We start from the raw sequence: 23,579 nt of genomic DNA, 5'->3' as shown, positions 1-23,579 counted from the left end.
TGATTGATTGAAATGTGGGTCGTTATGTGCACGCATGGGCTGAATTGAATTGATTGTCAATTGGCGTGGTTTTTGGGTGTTTATTAAGTATGAGAAATTTGTGTGGTTTTGGTGCGTGCACGGGTCAAGTGTGATTGGCTAATATATTGGCATGTTGGTGTCAAGTAAGTGAACGAGTGAAAAATTATGTGGTGGTGCGGTATCTGTGGTGACAAAAATCCCACGAGGCGGTACCATTACGCAGAGGAATTGATCCGTCTACGAGCGTGTTACCATTACGTGGGACGATGCCCTAGATACGGAGGGACGGCTAACTGAGCGCGGTACCATTACGCGGATCATTGGCGAGTCGGATGAAAATAGTGTGATGAGGCAGGATCGAGTGCGTGAAATGAATTTGGCATGTGCGTGTGGTTGGAAATTGTGCTATTGTGGCTAACGTGTAGGTCGCACGCAGAAAAGCCCAAGTAAGTATAAGTTGTGTGCTTGTTGTGTAGTGACATTGAGCGTGTTTCTGTTTGAACTTGTCTTGATGTACGTGATAGCCTAGGTGGGGTTTAAGTGAAATGGCATCCAACCCCTTGGCATTCCTTCATCTCGGGGACCGACACATAGCTCCTCGTCATGCCTTTCTTCTATGGCTAATATCTCTTAACCGGCTACCTACCCAGGTATTCCTGTTACATAATCACAGGATTGACGATGCCTTGTGCGCTTTTTGTGGTTCTACACCAGACTCAATCAACCACCTTTTCTTTGAATGCGCCTCCACCAGTAGATTGGCTTCTCTTTGGGCGACAAAATGTAATCTACCCTGGCGCAACCGTCCTTGGCAAGATCATATTATGTGGGCGATGCAAGTATGCGGAGGATCCTCGTTTGCTCACCGCATCTCTAGATTTTCCTTTGGGGCTTTATGTCACATTATTTGGACCGAAAGGAACAATACGATCTTCAGGAATAAGAGCGTCTTTATCCCTGGCATGCGTAAGCATCTTTTCAAAGTCGTCAAGGACAAGGCCATCTCTATGGGGAGAGTTGAGGACACATATAGGAATCGCATTCTATAGAGGAAGTGGGACCTACCTCCTTCTATCTTTGGGCAGTCTTTGCTCCCAAAATTTGTTCCTATGTGCCTCTCTCCAATGATTTCCGGAGTTTTGATCGCCGCCCTTCCAACCTCGCGGCTGGATTGGTTGTCTTTGTTTTTTTATTTCTATTTTCCATGTTCTTAGCCGTCCTCCGGCTTGTTGTATAGTTCTCTTGGACCCTCTTGACCTTGTATGGACATTACTATGTCCTAATATGGTCATGAGCTGGTTTGGGCTTAGGTTGTACTTGGTGTTGTGAAAAGTTATACATATTCTTACCTTACCAAAAAAAAAAAAAAAAGCCAAAACATGCGTATATTTACGTGCAATACGATAAGACCCGTTCGCGGTCGGAACTGGGCAACTTGTTTCGAAAAAGGTCCTGCTCAAAGTTCTAAAAACACCCGCCATTAGCTCTAAACCTCTTATCATCTCCATCCATCCTTCATTCTGTCACCGGGAAACGCACTGTACAGAGGGCTGTAATTAAGAGCTCCATTACTTCACGTACAATGCCGTTGCGTCAACGCATCACCTAATATCGAGTTCCAACGGGGCGAGTGACTCTCAGAGACAAATTATGAAACAGGTCATGTTCTTGAACGTAATTCGAATATTTGATCGAACTCCTTGTCAAAGTCTTGCCTTTTCAGGGGCGTGATGTCGGTGCCGCGTTTTTTTTTTTGGGCACTTTTGGGATTTGCGCGCTAAGGAGGTATTTCCGTGCAAGGGTCTCTCCCAGACCATACCTCACGTGACAGCAGATGGTAATTTCCTATTTAGTCTAAGTTCTCGATTTTGGAGTCGCCACTAGTAATTATTGGTAAGTTGACTAGAAACCTAATCGGGGTATGGGAGAAATACCATGATTCTACGAACTAGAGATTCTGAGTACGAGGACTTGGTTACACTAATGATCCCGAATCGAGATCCCTAACGTCCTTTCGGTACCTAAGAACGATACGATATCTAACGTGTTACACAAGTTTCCAAGGCTTATCCACTAATCCTATCCATTCTAATTGCGGGGAAAATCAATCAATGATTAAATGTGCAATCAAGGTCAATCAAACCAAACAATCCCAAATTGTCTCTAAAAATCAAAATGCACCCAAAAACATCAAAATCCTAATAAAGCCCTAAAGGCTTATTCATTTCATGATTTGTGTCTTTTTAGAGTTTTAGGATTTTTTAGGGGTTATAACCCATGAATTTGAGATTTTTCTAAAAATGCCACTTAGGCAGTTCCAAAAATTCAAATCACACTTTCCAAGGTTGGCTACAGTATTTTTGGACCATTCTGTAAATTTTTGAAATTTTTGATTTGATTTTTTTTTGAGAATTTCATTAGCCGAGAATTGATTTTTATGTTTTTCTGAAATTTTTTTTATGGATTTTCGAATTTTCCAATTTTTTTTATAGATTTTCTGAATTTTTCATATTTTTTATTTGTATTTTCAGAATTTTCTAGATTTTTATGAATTTTCTAAAATTTTTTGAATTTTTATGAAATTTTCTAATTTTTTGAAATTTTTATGAATTTTCCGAAAATTCCTAATTTTTTTTGGATTTTTCTGATTTTTTTATTTTATTATTATTATTTTTGAATTTTCTCGCCAGGATGGTGAATTGGACCAAACCGGTTCAACCCGGTTCGGCTAGGCCGAACCGGGCCTCGCCGGCGTTGGCGCCGATTACCCCTTCAGGCAAGCACGACGCCAGAAACGGCGCCATTTTTCATTCTGTTCACTAAGGCATTTTATCAAACACTTCATCGCCACGAAGCTGTGTTGAACGTTTTCTAGGCCGCCGATTTGGGTCTATCTCCGACGACCTTCCAATGAGTTCATTGCCATTCTGTTTGGTCTTTTATCAAGTTCATATGTTCCAGTATTGATCTAGCCTTCTAAGTTCATCACCAGAACACCGTCGGCCAGCAAAAAACTGGATTCAAAAACCTTAACTGGCAACCTATTCTAATATAGCTATTCGAGCTCTCAAATCATAACACAGAGCGCCCTAGCCGTCTTAATCGGTCAAAATAAGTCCCAAACCATCAAACAAAGTTTAAGAAGACTGACTTGGGTGGCCATTGGCCACGGGAGACACTCCAAACTAAGGTTCTTCGAGCTCCGTGCGAGTGGTTTTGGTAACGGCCGACTTGGTTTATGCATATTCGACGATCAAAATGCAATCAAACATCACAAATATGATCAGAAATGTTTTTTAGACGTCAAAGGACTCAGAATCATCAAGGAAATCGCATGATCATCCATATTAAACTCAAACTCATTTTCTGGAATTTTGGAAAACCGTGATAGACATCAAACTTTACCCGCTTTGAAAGTGACGAAAATGGAGTTTCCGAACCCAACGATGACTATAAAATGATCTATTGATATCAGTTCTTCAAGCCAGTGGTCGCCGTCTCGCCAGGAAAGGTCTGGACTCGCCGGCCGAGCTCAAGTTTCAGAGCTTCACGACCAGCTCCGGCACAGGCTTTCCAGGTGAGGAGGTTCACCGTCGGAGTCAATTTGCCGACATTTTTCTCGTCGGGATAACGCCGATCACTCGGTCCTGGGAACCTCAACACACCTCTCAAGCTCAAACTCCTTTCTCTCTCTCTAGTTCTCTCTCTCTTTCTCAGTGATTTCGTCGAACACCCTTCCTTCCCGCCCAAAATCCATTACCACCAACCTCCAAATTGGTTGTAACGAATCTCCGATGCCAGCTGGAGATTCTCCAGCTGGTAAACTCGATTTTCACGTGCTATATTAATTAGATTAAGTCAGTGAAGTGGCGGGTTTTAGAAGATATTTTCTGGGTTTATTGCACGTTTTGGGCGAGTCAGGTGAGGAAGAAGGATAGACCCGAGTCGGGTCGGGTTGATCCGGTCGACCCGGTAAGCCCGGTTCAGACTAAAAACTCTAATTGAGGTCAATTTTAACTGAATTTTCAAAATTAAATACTAAAATTGAATTCCACATCACATTATAAACCCAAATATGTGATTTTTCCCAATTTTTGACAAAATCATGTCCAAGATTTTCAAATTTTTGTATTCGGGTTAGTAGGGTTTTGCTCAATTCAATGTCTTAATGATCTGATTAGGCAAAATTAAGGCCAAAATTGAATTATCCACATCTGATTAACCCTAGAAATGATAGTCCTTTGGTTCAACAATTTCGAATTGGACACGATTCCCAATTTGGGCTTAAAATTCCTAATTTCCAATTGAATTTTGGGGATTTCCGATTTCTTTGACAATTTGTGCAATTGGACTGACCATTATGTAATTCAAGGTCCCAAAATCATTTGTTGTGAAGACACTATGACTTAAAAATGACTAGAAAAGATTTAATTGAATTTTTGGTCTAATTCTGGTTTGATTTTACCCAATTTTGGGAAAAACACATGCCCGATTGAGATTTTCCAAAATTGATGATGCATTAGTGAAATTCAATTTAAAAGAAGACTAATTACTATTTTTATGGAATTTTCTGATTCCATTTGCTATTTTTTTTGATTTTCTCACTCATTTTGACTAAAAGAAATTAAAGAAAAATTCAGGAAAATGCTAAAAAAATCATTTTTCGTTTAGAAATAGGTTTCTATGCTTGGCCAAGATTCCTAGTCCTAATTTTGAGATTTTTGAAAATATGGAAAAAATGAGCTAAAAATCAGGTGTCAACAGTTGCCCCTATTTGAGATTGAGCTCATTAGAAGTTAATCTCAAAGATAAGGTGACACCTGAATTTTTAGTTGACTCAATGAACAAGATAAAATGGAAATTTCATAACAACTGATTAGGGATCTTGCTTTATGATTCGTGATCTAATCCAAAGGTTTTCTTTTCAGAACACATTTTGAGAGGTTCTTAATGATTAAGGGAGAGAAACTTACCTGTTTGTGAGCGTCTCTTTATTGCTTATCCAAGAGTATGAATTGATGGCGGTGATAATAATGATGATTATTCTGATGTCGTAGTTTAAGGACGAACCCATGAACCATGAACACCTGAGGCTCCTCGCCTGAGGATTTGGAAATTCGCCTAGTGGTTCCTCCCCGGTAGGACTTTAAAATTTGCCTAGTGACTTCTCGTCAGTAGGACTTTGGAAATTGCCTAGTGACTCCTAATCAGTAGGACTTTGGACATTTGCCTAGTGGTTCCTCACTAGTAGGACTTGAGAAATTTGCCTAGTGGTTCCTCACCAGTAGGTCTTTGGAAATTTGCCTAGTGGCTCCTTATCAGTAGGACTTTGGAAATTTACCTAATGGTTCCTCACCAGTAGGACTTTGGAAATTTGCCTAGTGGCTCCTCGCTAGTAGGACTTTGGAAATTTGCCTAGTGGCTCATTGCTAGTAGAACTTTGGAAATTTGCCTAGTGGCTCCTTGCCAGTAGGATTTTGAAAATTGCCTAGTGACTCCTCGTTAGTAGGACTTTGGGAATTTGCCTAGTGACTCCTCGTTAGTAGGACTTTGAGAATTTTCCTAATGGCTCCTCGCCAGTAGGACTTTGGAAATTGCCTAGTGACTCCTTGTCAGTAGGACTTTGGGAATTTTAACAATGTGTACCTGGGTCTTCTCGCCTGAGGTCTTGATGATTCACCTAGTGACTCCTCGGCAGTAGGAATTGAAAAGGCTTCAAACAATGAGTGCCTTGACCATGAGTTATGTGATTTTAAGGTTTCACTAACCTTTGTATGGTTTTTAGTTGACCAAAAACTATTTTGAAAAGTGGTTTTGAAATTAATCAAAAACTGTTTGAAGTATGGGATTTTTTAGCTTACCACAAACTGTTTGAAAACTTGGTTTTAAGTTGACCAAAAACTTTTAAAACATGGTCTGGAAACATGTATTCTTTGCATTAATGCATTTCAAACAATCAAATTTCCTTTCAAGGAATTATTTGAACAAAGTGCTTGCAATCTTTCAAGAAATGCTTGAAATGATCATTTGGAAGACCTTCACTAGAAAGGATTTATCTCAATCTATGAACTTGGTCTTTTCTTCATCTGATTGAAATGGGAATTGTCTGATATCCCTCAATTTTATCTCTCTTAACCAATCCTCAGGTGTTCGGAGATGTTCGCAATGTATACAATCCAATTGATCCGATAAGGTCTTTTAAAAGGTTGTAATGTTGGCTTGGTCAATGGCTATTCAAAGGATAGACATTTTGAGGTCAAGAAAAAGGATTTCATCATAACTTGCTTCAGTGTCTACAAGTTATGAACCTCAAGGGCAAGACAAGATATTATTGCATACACTTCTTCGAGCGATAACTTCTTGTCATAAAGTCATGTTTCTTGTCACGCCCGAACCCGAACGAGCACGCAACATCCCTCTGGGGTTGTCAAGCATGCGACATCCCAGGACTTGTCGCCGACCCAATCGAAACACTAACGAGCAACGCATGCGGAAGAAATCTCGAACTCTCCATACAACATATAAACAACAGGATAGTGGAGAGACAAAGAATACACATTAACAAGATACTTTTATAAACATAACATCGATTACAACACATACATTGCAAGCCTTCTACGAGGCTACTATCTACGAACCGCGCACAACAAAAAGGATTGGGTGGTTGGTAAGCTTAACTCCTCTATAAAAGGGCCACTCAAAAGACGGGGTAACTCGACCGATCCTCAATCCTGTAGTATCCCGGCGCATGTCTCCGGATCAATCACGGTCGCGGTCCGAAATGGTTCGGTTATACAACCATGAGAACACTTCTCAATAAGCAACTACCTAAGCCTCGCTTAGGCCAAAGCGTACTTCCGAACAATTCTAAACATGCGATTCAAACAATCGACGTGCCATAAACAATCACAGACGTCCTTACCTCGCCTTGGCGCATACACAAGCCACCCTGCACGTTAGAATATCGCCATAACATGGCCAATTGCCCATCAAGCATGCGCAAAAGCAATTCATGGCATGATCAAGCATAACATGGTTAATAATCCAGACGTGCTCATCAATTAATTCAGGCAAAGCATTCCCCAATGCAAATCGCACTCATTAAGTCCAGATTATTAACGACCCCTCGGGCCACCGAACTCCCGCCGGTCTTCTGGCGTAACCAGGCATCGTCCCGCTACTTCGACGATGGCAACGTCCGAACCCCTCGGATGGCATTCCACAAAGGAGCATCGATCCGGCCTCCACCGTGATCGGCAACGTCTAGAACCCCGCCTAGACGGCATCCGAACCCCCGTCGGGCATCGTCTAGAACTCCCGCCTAGACGGAACGTGTCGTGACCATGCACACACCTCAGCAATCATTACCAATTCTTATCTTTGTAAATTAGCCCAATGTCAACTAAATCCGTCAAAACGCCACGATAACACCGAATAATTCTCAAGAGAGAGAAAAACCGAGAATATATAAAATTGGGTCCAAAATGGGCAGTTGCGCAGTGACAGAAATCCATTTGAAATAAATAGTAAAACAATTCGAAAAATTATGAAATTTGGATATGTTGTACAAAACATCCTGATAAACATTTTTTTTATGAAGAACACAAAATCCAGTTCTGTCTAGAACCACCTCTTTTTGTCATCCAAAGTCGGACATAAAATATTTCATTCGGACTGGCCATCCGGATTTAAAAATGCATTTAAAACAGTAACCAAATCTCCTTATAAAGATTTAAAAGTTTTATATGTTATAACCACAAATGTCCCCAACAAGTTTTGTGAAGAAAGTATTTTGAAAATAGGTCTGGAAAAATTTATAAAAATTCGAACAGACCCGAAGGTCGGAGGAACAGTGTTTCCGGCAGACTTATTTCGGTCAAAAGATAGACTTTCGAATGGCCTCAAATGACTTCCAAAAATTCCCAAATTAAATTATGTCAAACTCAAAGATGTTATGAACAACTTTAATGAAGAACACTTCCTCAAATTCAACCCACACAAGTCACAGAAAAAATAGCAAAATCCAGCGATGCAAAGAAGCAACCTTCACGAAATCAACCAACATGCACCACCAAGCAAACCAAGCACAACCAGCCACTAAACCAACTATCCACAGCCCTTAAACCATTCCTAACATGTCCATTAGTCACCCCTTAGCGTAGTCAAGGGTTAGGAAGCCACTTACTAAGAATGCTTAAGCAAGAAACCGAACAAAGCCAAGCCAAGCAAGCAGCGGCAGCTCCAGCGGTCGAACGGGTGGCTCGGTGATTTCCGGCGACCTGGACGACGGCGAGCGGTTGCCGGACGGCTGAGGTGGTTGGCTGGTGGAGGCGGACGAAGCTGCTGGTCGGGCATGCAGCAAGAAGAAGCTAAGAAGCAGAACAAGAAGCAGCAAAGCAGCAGCAGCAATAGCGAAGCAACAGCAACCTCAGCGGACAGGCGGCGGCTCACGGCGGAGTCGGGCGGAGATGGGGGCTGAACGGGGACGGGATGGTGGCTGGTTCTAGCGGAAAATGGGCTGGCGTGGTGCTGGAATGGAGAAGTTGCAGCAGAAACAGAAGCAGAAATGGAGAAGAAGAAGCAGCCCGTGAGGGCAGCTTGAGGAATCAGCCAAGCAGAGGTAACGTGGGATCATCATGGGGAGGAATGGGCGGAAGTCGGCAAGGTCGGCAAAGGTCGAAGGGAAGATAGCAGCAAGGCGGCGAGCGCGTATGGTCGATGGTCGGCGATCAACAATCGGCGGGCGAGAAACGTGGGGAGCAGAGGAAATCAACGGTCAGCAAAGCAGCATGGTGGAGGTCAGCGGCAACGTGGGGGCAGCGTGGGGCAGCGGGAAAGGGGAGAGAGAGAGAGAGAGAGAGAGAGAGAGAGAGAGAGAGAGAGAGAGAGAGAGAGAGAGAGAGATACCAAAGTCAATATACCAATCAAGTGCAATCCAAGGGCTCACATATGGTCTTGTTGGGCAAGCTAGATCCAAGGGCCATGAAAATTCCGAATTTCAAAATCAAAGAAAAGACTAGATAGACACTAAATAAAATAAACCAAGTGGGAGCTATACTGATCTAAATCTGCACTCGGTTCAAATTTCATTTTCCGACAAATCCGGGCAATCTCGAGGTTGGCCACGCTTATGTGACGTCGTCCAAATAAATTAGTCGTGACACTTCGAGAAATTCACCATCTAAGTTCGGATTCAAACGACGGTCAATTTCACTCAAATGCGACTTTAGTGTACCTCTGACTAACGGGCGGCTTTTTAGGGTTTACGCATATCGACCTATGGTTACTCAAGTCATGGTGACCTTGATCGTCACCAAAAGTCGACTCATGCTCGAGTTCTTATGTCCACGTACATTTCCCTAGGTAGCCATTCCCTAAAGGTTAGTATCCCGAGAATGATCAGTTCCAGGCGAGATTTAACTATAAGTGCATTGAAGAATATACACATTTCATTTATCCCAAAAGTGGATCAAAATTTAAAATGTCACATTTCTACTCTTAACATCCCAATCTGAAGAGTCTTTGGATAGAGATTGTATTGTTGGTATTGGGTAGGCTCAAAAAAGGCTCATTTGTTTGAATTCAGGATTTTTATGAAATTGGTGATCTTATTGGCATCACCACCCCTTTCCTCTTTTGTTCACTAGGGATCTTTCTTTTTATGAACATCAGAGTCCCCTAAACGTTCATTACGATCTCTTTTCTTTTGCTCATTTTCACTTGTTGTGATCTATGATCTCTCATGATCTTGGCTTTACTTTGTCACGACCTTTTTTATTTTGAGTTTCCTTTTGAATTTCCTTTTCTTTTTCATTTTTCTTGGGCATTCGGCCTTGCTTTTATCGGGCACACTGCTTTTTCATGTCCCCGATTCTTTTGCCTTTGACCTTTTTGAGTTTTAAGGACTCTGTGTCATGCCTTTTGTTTCTTATCTATTCAAAGTGGATCATATGCTCATGCTCCAGTGTGAAGAGATAATCACCAATTTAGGGTTCTGAAATGAATATTCAGGCTCAATTGGGCTTCGCCAAAGGTAATGTGTTTGGGTATAAGAAATGAAGTGCTCTTCTTCCTCTTGGGATTTCTTGAGCTCTCATATGACTTCATATGAAGTTATCACAGAAAGATTGATGCAAGAGTATGCAATAGAATCTTTTTTGATCCTATTCTCCCATGGCTGTCAACCACAAACCTCCTGGTTTGCCTTAATGTGGGGTGGTTCTTAACAGGGTTGTTTTGGAAAAACTTCTCCACTGTTTCGGCTCAAATTTGATTTGCAAGGGATAAGCATGTGTTTGGGATAGTGAAATGACTGCCTTTCATCATTTCAATCCATGTAATCATTGCGAACATCCCTTATTTCCTTTGGATGAGTTTTTTTTCTCACTCACTTCTTCACTTTGACTTTGAGTGTATGGGGGACGTGTTTGGATACGGCTTACCTTTCATCATTTGAAGGTCTTTCCATTCGATTTGATCCAAACTTTTTCTGTGAAATTTTTCAAAGCCTTTTGTCAAATTATCCCTTTTAGGGAATTTTGATACTTAATGCATTCTCAAAGAAAGCGTGTTTCAAAACTTTTGATTTGAAACATTTCTGAAATATTTTCTTTTCAAAACAATCTGTTTTGTTTTGCTCAGTCTTAGTGTCATTCCGCTTGGGGAAGAAGAAGTTCGATTTTCTCTTAGAAAGGAAACTTCTTTAACACATGCATTCACGATTTAAGGATACCTATTTGATCAACTTACCAAGATTCCTCTTGTTTGCATGTTTTTGCTTTGGTTCCACTGGAGATTCTTCTTTTGTTGCTCCCTTTTCTTTGTCTCCCTGGGGTTGAAAAAAAACAAAAGAAAAGCACATTAGGGAATATCGACGGAAAAATTGAATTGGAAGTGATACTTCCCTCTATTATTTGACAACTTCGTTGGGGATCCTGAAACCATCAACTGGTTCGGACTCCTTTTACTTTCTTTTCAGTGCGTAGGTATCTTCTGCTTCGATTATGATGACGTTGATGGCATTCTCTTCGAATAAACTAGGCAGAACAGATTCTTCCTTTGCATGTAAGTCTTCTTCTTGAAATAGCTTGGAAGGTCCAAGAAAAGTTTCTTTGATGTGAATATGATGATAGGAAAGCTCTTTGGCTTTACCCTTCCATACGGATGGATTAATGATGCGATCACCTCGGCTTCCATAGTCCCCATGGTTCTTTCGACCTCAGCTTTGGCCTTCATGGTAATCTTTAGAGCTATCTGGAATATAACCTACTCCGTATTTCATTCTTGTAGCAATCGGAGTGATAGGTTCTTTGATTCCTTGGGATTTCAATCCAAGACCATTGTCGGGAGTAAATCCATACAGGCATAGCACCCTTCCAGACATAATGGATGATGTTGAGAACTCTGGGGATTTTATGATGCAACCGGCAGGGATTTGCACCATTGAGATCATTTCAAAGGAATGATAGCTTGGTTCTTCTTTCACTTCGGGTTCGACATACGGTATTGCACTCTCTTTGTAAGTGGTGAAATCCGTCTCCCCATGTACGGTGATTATCTTGCCATTGATGATGAACCTGACCTTCTGATGGAGACTTGAGGAATAGCACCAGCCATATAAATCCAAGGTCTTCCGAGTAACAAGTTGAAAGTCCTCGGAATGTCCACTACTTGGAAGTCAATTAGGAAAGGCATAGGGCCTATGTTCACCTCGAGCTCGATATCGCCAATAACGTCTTTCTTCATTCCGTCAAATGAGCGCACAGTTACCTTAGAAGGTTTGATGAGCTCTTCGCTAATTCCCAAGCGATGCAGTGTGCTTAGTGGACACAAATTAAGTGCGGAACCATTATCGATCAGCACACGTGATATCTCTTTGCCGCGGCATTTGACGGCAATATATAGAGCCTTATTATGGGAACGTCCGTCGATTGGGAAATCTTCATCGGAGAAGGCAATTTGATCTTTCAGAAGAATAGTGCCAACAAAGTCTTCCAATTGTACTTCAATAATTATCTCCAGGACGTGCACTTCATTAAGAAGCTTCATAAGCACCATTTTATGGCTTTTTGAAGTCTTGAAGAGATCCAACAGAGAAATCTGTGCCGGCATCTTTCTTAACTGTTCAATTACTTCAAATTCGCTTGTCTTCATGACTGAAAGCAATTGTTTGACATCTTCTTCGGTTACTCCTTTCTTTTCATGCTTACCTTCTTTCGGGACATAGCATCTCCCCGATCGGGTTATGGCATCAACTTCTTTAGGAGAGTAATCCCAAGATACACGCTTAGTATCAAACTTTTCTTTTGGAGGGAGAGTGATGATCACAAGCTGTGTTTCTTCTCCTTCAATCTTTAGTTGATCAATAAGAAGATGGATAGTGATTGGTTCGACAGGACCTTCTTCCTCATTATATTTGTCTACCTCATCAAGCTTGATCAGAAATGGTGTAATCATGGATACTATGCTTCTATTGACTTTGTCAACATCCATTCCACTCCAGCCATCAGGTGTGATTATTTCATTCTTGAATGCCCACGGAGGGGGTATATATTTGACACGGTAATTATACCGGCCACTATCTTGACCTAGGAAATTAACAACTTCACATTGTCTTTGTGCTTTGCGAGCAAATCGCCTATCACCTTGGCGAGTCTTTTTCTTCTTTTTCTCTTCTCGATCTTCATTCTCTTCGAGATTTAGTTGGCTGATCAGGTACAATGTCTTCATTTTTAAACGCCCATGGTGGTGGAGTATATTTGACACGGTAATTATATCTACCACTGTCTTGACCGAGTAAGTCTATGGTTTTGCCTTTCTTGGATGATTTCTAGGTGAAATGCCTTTCGCCCTGTCGGACTTTTTCTTTCTCCTTTTCATCCTTATTTGTTTAATCTTGGAGCATTTCCTTATTAGACGGAGCTTTCTCCTTAGGACCGATTTCGTCATCCAAACCACCCCAGCCATCAAGCGCAATTACTTCATTTTTGAATGCCCATGGCGGTGGGATATATTTCACTTGGAAGTTATACCTTTCGAGTCTTCTCCCAAGTTGTCTACAATCTCACCTTTTAGGAGCTCTTCTTGATGAAAGCGGGCATCTCCCTAATCGAGAAGTTTTAATCTTGACTTCATATTCATCTTCATCGTCGGACTTGATCATTGTTTCTTTATCTTTGATCATGTTTATTGTATTGTGCTCAGGAAGAGGATTTTGATGTACATTTGGCTCGAGCTCTTGGAAGTTCAATATCTTCTTGTCAATGAGCTGTTGAACCTTGTACTTTAGAGTGGGACAATTATCTACATCATGTCCCCTTTATCCCATGTGATAGGTGTAGGTTTTTGATTCATCGTACCAAGGAAATCTTGCAAGATTGTCCCTCGGTACCTCTTTGGCCACCAAATGCCTTTCTAGAAGCATTGGTAATAGCTTTGACAAAGGTCGGGGCAACGGTATGTATTGCTTCACGGGCCTTTTCTTTGGCTCTAACTGGCTCGGGTTTTTCCAAGCAACATTTGATTGCTTTGGAAATGATGCTTGATAAGTATTTGGACTAGACACCATAGCCACTTCTCGGATGGGTTCTTTGTCTTTTCGCCCGGGGTAAAGCCTTCGTGTTGTTGTTTCTTGAGCCTTCTTCTCTTTCGATCCGCATTCAATTCTCTCGCCAACCTTTACCAACATGGTGAATGTTTGACAGCCTGATACATGAAGCTTATCATAGTACTCAATTGGCAATGATTTTAGAAAGAGTTCAATGAGTTCATCTTCACTTATGGCAGGCTTTACTTGCAACAGCTTTCCATCTCTGAGCATAGGCTCTAAACCCTTCATTCTTCCGTTTCTTGGCTCTGACGAGATCTTCTCTAGTCGGGAGTACTTCAATATTAAACTTGTACTAGCGAAGAAATTCTCCCGCCAAATGGTCTCATTCAGTGAAGTCTTCTATGTCGAGGGCGGTGTACCATGCCAGGGCCGCTTCTCTTAAACTATCTTGAAATGTGCTAATAAGAAGTGGCGTGTTATCTGAATATCTCGCCATCTTACGGAGATGATATTTCAAAGGGTTAATATCACCAAAAATCCTAAACTGGTACATGTGTGACAATTTTACCCCGAACTTTTTTTTTTACCATCAAAAACCCCAAACTGGTATACATGTGACAATTTTACCCCGAACATACTCCAAAAAACCCCAAATTGGTACACTTGTGACAATTTTACCATGAACATATCACAAAAAATCCCAAACTGGTACACATGTGACAATTTTACCCTAAACTAAAATTTTAATATTATCTTTTTATTTTTTCGAATTTTTATTAATTTTTTTGTTTTTTCTTTTCTTTTCTTTTTCTTCATCTTCAACCTCTGGCCGGTCGCCGGACCGGCGACCGGCCAGAGGCGGAAGCCGGCGAGGTCGGCCCCGCCGGCTGCTGGCAAGGATCGCCCTTGCTGGCGTCGGGCGAGGGCTGCCCTCGCCGGATATGGCAAGGGCGACCCTCGCCTGCGTCGGGCGAGGGTTGCCCTCGCCGGCGTCGGCAAGGCTAGCCTCGCCGGGCGGGCGAGGCAGCCCCTCGCCGAGTCGGCCGAGGACGACCCTCGCGACTCGGGAGGCGGCCCTCGCCGCCCGAGCGAGGGTGACCCCGCCGACGCCGGCGAGGGCAGCCTCGCCTCGAGTCGGGCGAGGCCGACCTCGCCTGGGCGGGACGGGCGAGGCGAGCCTCGCCGACGCCGCGAGGTCGAGCCTCGCCGGTGGCCGGCGTGGCCGAGCCTCGCCGGCGGCCGGCGTGGCCGACCTCGCCTGGACGGGCGAGGACAGCCCTCGCCCGATGCCGGCGAGGTCGAGCCTCGCCAGCGGCCGACGTGGCCGGCCTCGCCGGCTTCTGCCTCTGGTCGGTCGTCGGTCCGGCGACCGGCCAGAGGTTGAAGATGAAGAAAAAAAAAGAAAAGGAAAAATAAAAAAATTTGAAAAAATAAAAAATAATATTAAAAAATTATTAGTTCGGGGTAAAATTGTCACAGGTGTACCAGTTTGAGGTTTTTCGTGGTCAAAAAAATAGTTTAGGGTAAATTTGTCACGGGTTTACCAGTTTGGAGTAAAATTGTCACAGGTGTACTAGTTTGGGGTTTTTGGTGGTAAAAAAAATGTTTGGGGTAAAATTGTCACAGGTGTACCTGTTTGGGATTTTTGGTGATAAAAAAAAAAGTTCGGGGTAAAATTGTCACACACGTACCAGTTTAGGGTTTTTGGTGGTATTAACCCTATTTTAAATGGCTTTTGGGACAACCAGTGCCATCATACTTGTTCACGAATTCCATTTTCTTATAATTTTCTCGAACAATAACTTTCGTATATGGCGAGAACTTGTCGAATCTTTGAAGTTCATAACTTTGACTTGCTAGGCATTCTTCAATTTTGGTCAATTTCTTGGCCTCTTCTTCATCTTTTGTTTTGGATGTTGTCTTGGTTAGGTCGTCTTCTTCCAAATTCACTACCTCAGGCGTAGTCTTTAGAGGGTTCTTTCGAACTGGTTCTTGATTTCTGACTGGGTCTTCAATCGGTGTTTCAGTAGCGTTTGAAGTTCCCACATTTGGAGTAGTAGGATAAGATCCTTGAGATGCGAGAATAAAAGCCTTCATTTCTGCCATCATGGCAGCCATCTGGGTCATTTGGTTCTCAGCCTCAGCTAGTCGAGTATGAGTTTCTTATTCCACCATTCTTATGTGCAAGCGAGTTCGAGGTCTTTTACCTTCCGTTGTTAAACAACCTGCTTCACAAAAAGACCCATTGTTAGCATAGTGAAAGAATCATGAAACCCTACATTCTTTTAATTGTATGATTTCTTATGATTAACAAGGATAAGATATTTTATGCAAGCCTTATTCTTGCATGGAATTTCTTATCAATATTCTTCTCAAGTGATCATACAATTCAAAAAATTGTAATCCATGGTGATTTTTTTTTGCGAAATGTACTTTGAAACTTCATCAAGCAATTGTTTCAATTTTGAAGATTCATATTACAACGCTTTACATCAAAATAGGGGAACACTAGCTTAAACAAGTCTAGGCTTCTTGCTAGCTAAGGTAGCTTTAGCCTCTTCATATTCCTTAGCTCGTGTCTCCCATTCTTCCACGTCGATTACAACCTCTTCGGGAACATACAGCTCTACACCTGGCGTGCTTGGCACAATGTGCTTTAGGACATATGGCTCATCGAAATGGGTTGTAACACTCAAGGGTACATGTGACATCCCTGATTTCGGGCCTAGGAAGCCGAGGGCTGGTAATAAATGGATGAGCGGGTAATTCGAGTCGAGGGTCGGTAATGGAATGGACAGTTTGATCGGAACGAGTGTACTGAGGGTTGGTCATGGTTCGATCAAAAGATTGTCCATGAATTGGCCTAGGGATAGACAGTGGAATGACTCCCTGACTACGCAAATGATTAGAGTAATATGACAGTGGAGTGACCCTTCGACCATAAGGGCCGTTAGTGGAACGGTCCGGGATAACTGTGGATTAGTCCGGTGTAGGCAAGTGTCGATCGCGGGTGATACCGCACGGCCATGTGTTAATCCCGGATGACCATGAGTTAATTCCGGGGTGCTGGATTCCACGAGGCTACATGACAACTGAGGGTCGACTATGGGTCGTTGATACTCGAATGTGGCTCGATCACGAATCGGCCACAGATCGTTGCGTTGAGTCGGGTAGACCATGGACGAGACATGTGCCAGGCCATGTGCCTAGTGGCTTAGTCGTGGCCCGAGCAAAATTGCTGGTCGCGACGGCCAAGGCCATGTGCCCGGTCATGACCGGCCATCGTGCCCGTCAGCCAGGCCACGGACCGGCTACGTGCCCAGTCGTGTGCCGGCCATTGTGCCTCACCCTTGTGCCATGTGTTGTGCCCATAAGATCTGGTTCCGATCCCGTCCCGTGCCCAAGAAATATGGTCATGAGTCGTGCATCGTGCCATTCACGGGCTATTGCGCGTGTTTGGCCATGAACCGACCCCTCGCTCGTATGACCCGACATGGTGCTCGGCACGTTGCCCGTGCGGTCCGGCGCAGCGCCCGTGCGGCCCGCCGCAGCGCCCGTGCGGCCTGGTCTCACGCTCGGCCATGTGCCCGTGTGGCCCGGCGACGTACCCGGCCATTTGCCCGGTCAGGCCTGGCCATGCGTCCAGGCCACCTGAGAAGCCCAATTTGGCCTAGTTTGGCTTAGATTTTTGTAGGGCTATGTTTGGTCACTTGTGAGAGCTTTTGCACACTAAACCTCATTTTAAATGGGATTATTAGAATTATTTATCGCGAGAAAACCCTCGGAACTTATGAGAATTAATATGATGCAGGGTTGCGACTATAGTACCGTTTAGCCAATTTCGGGTAAATCGATTGGCCCGAGAGATTTTTGAGTGGAACCAACAAGCTTGTAGGCACCCCACGGTTTAGATTTTGGCTGAAGAAAAGAGGCAAAAAGGGTTGGCTTGGTCAAAGGTGCAATTATTGCTCTTAAGCCTTCATTATTGGACCCCCCATGAGGTGTCCCCCCTTCCATTATTGTGCAAGCTGAGTTGTGCCCTCCATTATGGCTCATTGAAGGCACCTTGGTGACTCATTGGCCACTAATAATAGAGCCTAAGGCAAGGCCAATAATTGGCCAAGCCAAGGAAGGGCCGAAGAAGGCCATTCGGCCAAGGGGGAAAGAGGGAGAGAGAGAGAGTAGCCGAGAGGGAGAGAGAGAGAGAGAGGGCCAATGAGGTGAAGATAAGCTTGGCCCCTTCATCATTTCCTTTAGCCTTTGTCCATTAATGGTATTAAATGCATGCCATCATAACATTTGACTTAGAGGCCCTCCATTATTGGTTTAGTTCTAGGGTTTTCTAGGGTTTTCTAAGAGTTCTATAAATAGCAAGACATTTCCCCCATTCTCTTTCTTCTCACGCCAACCTCACCATCATCTTCTTCTCCCTTTTGTTTCTTGTTTTTCTCACCCTTTTGGCCCGAGAAGCTCACGCCCAAACAAATCCCGAACCGGCCTGTATTTCTTCTTGTTTCTACCCAAGAGCCCACGATTTGGCCTTTGTAGGCCTAGGCTTGCTCGGCCAAGCAAGAAGGAAGCAAGGAGAAAGCCCGAAATTTCCCGAGCTCACCCGTCTCTAGCCCGTTCGGTAGTTTTGTTAGTTGTTGAGTAAGTGAATTCCCTAATATCAGGAAAACAAGTTGCGATACGTTGTAACATGGGTTGCTTGGCCTATTTTCTTGGTTTCATGGTTGTTCGTTCTTTCTCGACTAACGATGTTCACGTGTGATACTCACGTTTGATGTTTGTTTTTGTTGGTTTCGTAGCATGACTTTGCTATTTGAATTGCCATCGATGCCGGTACGGTAGGAGTTGACTTGTGTGAACGACGATTGTTTCGTCCTCGCTTGATATTAGAGTTTTTACTTACTGAGTCCCCTGACTCACTCCCGTTGTTTTTCCTCTTTTGAGGTCCGTGATATGGCAACTCCTCCTACCTGATTCGAAAACCCAGTAGAAATGCGAGCCGAACTCCTCACTGTGATCGACGCCTGGGAGAATCACGCTTACTGTCAAATCACAACTTATGTGATGGTCGACGAAGGCCGTGATGAGTTAGTCCCTCACCCGTACGAGGCGTGGTACCGCCTAGCGAACGGAGAATGGGTTGGACCCCTTCGCGGGTTGAACGGGCCATTTGGAGGACCGGGCGGGTCGGCTTCGGGGCAAACCGGGGGTGGAGCATGAGATGGCTAGCCGGACGAGGAGCGGGAGGAGCGAGAGGAACGAGAAGCTATAGCGAAGCTAGGAACCCAAGCCAAGTTTTGTTTGTTCGATAGTGGCTTGTGTCGGAACCGCCCTTAGAATGGGCATGTAAAATATGTACGTGGCTTGTAAGGGCCCGTAAAGAAGGGCTCGACATAAATAAGCACGTATTGTGTAGATATAACGTGTAACGTGCGTGGTTTGTTTATCTCGTTTATCGTTTATTTGCTTCTGCGTGCGCATTTGATTATTTAAAATAAACGGGACGAACTAATATATTTTCGCGAGTCACTGGTCCGTTCGGGTCATGTTCGGTCACTAAGTATCGATCGTGATTCCGAGTCAGGACGTGACAGTGTGGGGTATCGTTTGTTTTGGTATCAGAGCAGGTTTTCCCTCCAGTAGGTGCAGTTCGTGGTGACTTGTGATTGGACGATTTGACAAGGGCAGGGAGTGGCGCCGGGGCCATATGACCTGAACATTGAGCTGGCGCCAGGGTCATGAATGTTTGAACATTGTGCGGCCTCTACGGAGGTGGCGTTGGGGCAATAATACCTGATCATTGTACGGCTTCTAACCGAGGTGGCACCAGGGCAGGTAGCCTGATCATTGTGCGGCCTCCGGAAAGAAGTGGCGCCGGGGTATATATACCACCTGATCATTGAGCGGCTTCTGAAAAGAAGTGGCGCTGGGGTGAAAGGCCTGATCATTGAGCGGCTCCTGGCAGGCTTCTAGGATGGCTAAAGAACGAGAATTGTCGAACTGTGCACCGAAATGTGGAAAACGGATCTAAAAACCAAGCGGAAATAAAGACCTGAAGTGATAAGGTGCGCTCAAGTTGGGGTAGTTAGCCAGGAAACACCTCGTGTATGTGATTGTGTCTGTGCACCTGATTGATTGGTAAGTAGGCCTTTGATTATTAAGTTTTTGATTGCTGACATGTTCTTACGTTGTAGAAAGCCTTAGTAGATTACAACGGCAGTATGAGTGCTTAGGACCCGGCCTCGACCTCGAAAGGAAAGTCAAAGCAAGATCCCCAAATAGACGGAATTCTGCAGGTTCTTGCAACCGTAGGAGATTTACTGGGACAACAAGTGCAGCAATAAGTACATCAACGACTGCCTAATGCTGAGAATGCAGTGACAAATGGAAATGGGAATGGTGACCGTACGATGCATGGACTGGTCGAGCAGTTCTTGAAGCTGCGACCCCCGAAATTTGTTGGAACTAGAGATCCTGAAGAGGCGAAATCCTGAATCGATGAATTACAGAAAGCATTTGAACTTTTGCGATGTTCCGAGGAAGATAAAGTCACCTTAGCAGCCTATCAACTGCAAGGGAATACCAGCTATTAGTGGAAGGCGACTAAGGAAACCGTATTCCTAGGAAATGCTGCTATGAATTGGAATGCTTTCGTTGAGGCATTCAACGGGAAGTATTTTTCCGAGTATGCTCATGATCGGAAGATGAAAGAATTTCTGCAACTCCAGCAGGGAAATATGATAGTGGACCAGTATGAAGCAAGGTTCGCTCAGTTATCGAGGTACTCCCCGAGACTTATTGAAAATCCGGTTGACAAGGCAAAACGATTTCGTGATGGTCTCAAACCTGACATTCGGAGTCAGTTAGTGCCTCTGAACTTGAAAGATTATAATGAGTTATATGAACGAGCTCAACTGATCGAGAAAGATTTACTGGAGAGGGTCCCTTCGACAAGACCGTATTATTCTACTCCCCGAATGGATCAACGTTCGGGCAAGAGGTCAATGACAAGGGGAAAACGTCCCTTTATTTCCAACAAGAAGCGGAATTTCCAGCAGCCAGCCAATGTTTCTGGCAATACTTGTTCTATTTGCGGAAGACAGCATGGCGATGCCCCATGCCCCATTCGTACGGGAGCATGCTTCGGGTGTGGCCAACAAGGTCACATGGTCAGGGACTGTCCGCAACGACGACGTAATAGACCTTCACAAGAAAGACAGGTGACAACATCAACCGGAGTTTAACCTCGTGCTAACAACGGCGATCGTCCCCCGGTACAAGGACGAATATATGCACTTACTCAAGAGGATGTTGAAAACTCCGACGCAGTGATCACATGTACGGTTTTCCTCAATAATCGTGCTGCATATGCGTTAATTGATACTGGGGCTACACATTCATTCGTATCTAGCCAATTTGTACGTTTGGCCAAAATTGAGATGAAACCGTTAGAAAATGCACTTAGTGTTTCTACTCCGATGAAAAATGAAGTGCAGACTACCCTAAGATGTCAAGGGTGTAAGATAATTATAGGCGGACTAGCGGATATTATAAATCTAGCGGTACTGGCCATGTATGATTTTGATGTTATCATTGGTATGGATTGGCTTAGTAAATAGCGAGCCAACATAGACTGTTATAGCAAGGTGATTCAGTTTCATCTACCCAATCGCCTTTGCTATACATTTGTGGGAATTGGAGGAGGACCTTCTGCTCCTCTGATTTCTGCTTTAGAAGCAACCCGACTGTTGCAGAAAGGTTGTCAAGGATTTCTGGCAACAATAGAAAATACAGCAAAGGAAGACGAACTAAAGTTAGAAGATATTCTGGTAGTACAAGAATTTTCGGATGTTTTTCCAAAGGAATTGTCAGGTCTACCTCCGGAACGGGAAGTAGAATTTGCTATTGAAGTAGTTCCTGGAACGGACCCTATTTCCAAAGCTCCCTATAGGATGGCTTTAACCGAGTTGAAAGAACTCAAAATCCAACTGCAGGAGTTACTTGATAAGGGCTTCATCCGTCCAAGTGCATCTCCCTGGGGTGCACCAATATTGTTCGTGAAAAAGAAAGACGGATCGCTACGACTTTGTATCGACTATCGACAGTTAAATCAAGTTACTATAAAATATAAGTACCCACTGCCGAGAATCGATGATTTATTTGATCAACTCCAAGGAGCATCCATGTTTTCCAAGATCGATTTAAGATCGGGATATCATCAGCTAAGAATCAAGAAGGAAGATATTCCGAAGACGGCATTCCGAACCCGATATGGCCACTATGAATTCACAGTTATGCCATTCGATTTGACGAATGCTCCAGCGGCTTTTATGGACCTGATGAACCGAGTATTCAAGCCATACTTGGATCATTTCGTCACAGTCTTTATTGATGACATCCTGGTATACTCGAAGAATTCGGCTGAACATGAACAACATCTGAGATCCGTGCTTCAGACGCTCAGGGAACACGCACTTTATGCAAAATTCAGCAAGTGTGAGTTCTGGCTATCTCGTGTGGTATTTCTCGACTACGTAATCTCGGGAGACGGCATATCAGTGGATCCATCCAAAATTGAAGCGGTAATTAATTGGCCAAGACCAACGACTGTCACCGAAGTTTGAAGTTTCTTGGGTTTGGCAGGATATTACAGAAGATTCGTGGAACAATTCTCTAGCATCGCTATCCCCTTAACGCGATTACTAAAGAAGGAAACAAAGTTCGAATGGACTGACAAATGTGAGCGAAGCTTCCAAGAATTGAAACGAAGGCTGACGACTGCTCTTGTTCTGACTATACCTAAAGGACCAGGAGGATTTGAAATATACAGCGACACCTCTTACAAAGGGCTAGGCTGTATATTGATGCAGGATGGCAAAGTGGTGGCCTATGCCTCGAGACAATTGAGGCCATACGAATTGAATTATCCAACTCATGATCTGGAACTTGCTGCAATCATGTTTGCCTTGAAAATTTGGCGACACTACTTATATGGGGAGCAATTTGTTATCTATACGGATCATCAAAGCTTGAAATATTTGTTTTCCCAGAAGGAGCTGAATATGGGCAACGACATTGGATGGAACTTCTCAAAGATTACGACTGCGAGATATTGTACCATCATGGCAAAGCAAACAAAGTTGCCGATGCTCTTAGTCGAAAATCAGCCATCGCCTATTTGATGGTCAAGGAATGGACCTTACTTGAGGAAGCTCGGGATTTGGACTTTAAGCTGGAAGTTGGACATCATCAGAATTTATTAGCTGCTCTTAGAATCGAACCGGACATCATATTGAAAATCAAGACGTTACAACAAACAGACCTAGAGATTCAGAAAGTCCGGAAGGAGATAGCAGAAAAGAAGAAATCCAATTTTCATGTGACTGATGACAGAATCTTGAAGTTTAATGGGCATTTATGCGTGCCAAAGGATGAACAACTCAAGGAAGAAATTTTAACGGAAGCTCACAAGAGCAATTACAGTATCCATATAGGCAGTACCAAAATGTACCAGAATTTGCGACAACATTTCTAGTGGAATGGCATGAAGATGGACATAGCCAAACATGTGGCTAAGTATTTGACGTGTCAGCAAATCAAGGGTCAACATTGCAAGCCTGGCGGATTATTGCAATCGTTGGAAATTCCTGAATGGAAGTGGGAACACATTACAATGGACTTCGTAATGGGATTACCGAGAAGTCAAAGAGGATATGATTCCATATGGGTAATTATTGATCGACTGACAAAATTAGCCCATTTTCTTCCAATAAGAAAGGACCTTCCACTGGAAGGTTATGCCGAGTTATATGTTCGTCATATTGTACGACTACATAGAGTGTGACATTCTCTGAAATCCGGCCCACTTGGAATTTATGAAATGAATGGTTTATGGACGTACTTGTAGTTAGATCTCGCTCGGAATTGCTCACTCTGGGAATACTAACTGTTGGGGAAAGGCTAACTAGGGATCTAAATTCGCGCGACCAAAGAACTCGAT

General features: G+C 43.5%; 1 pseudogene; it reads left to right on the top strand.

The window, feature by feature from the left end:
- The window catches only part of LOC130134808 (transcription termination factor MTERF8, chloroplastic-like), a 54,390-nt pseudogene that overhangs the window by 16,728 nt on the left and 14,083 nt on the right, over positions 1-23,579 (top strand).

This window comes from Syzygium oleosum, unplaced genomic scaffold, assembly GCF_021117445.2.
Source record: "Syzygium oleosum isolate NSW1041296 unplaced genomic scaffold, Sole_v2.1 Sole_v2.24, whole genome shotgun sequence".
NCBI classification, from domain to species: domain Eukaryota; kingdom Viridiplantae; phylum Streptophyta; class Magnoliopsida; order Myrtales; family Myrtaceae; genus Syzygium; species Syzygium oleosum.
Note: the sequence above shows the minus strand (reverse complement) of the source record. Positions and strands in the feature narration are given on the sequence as shown.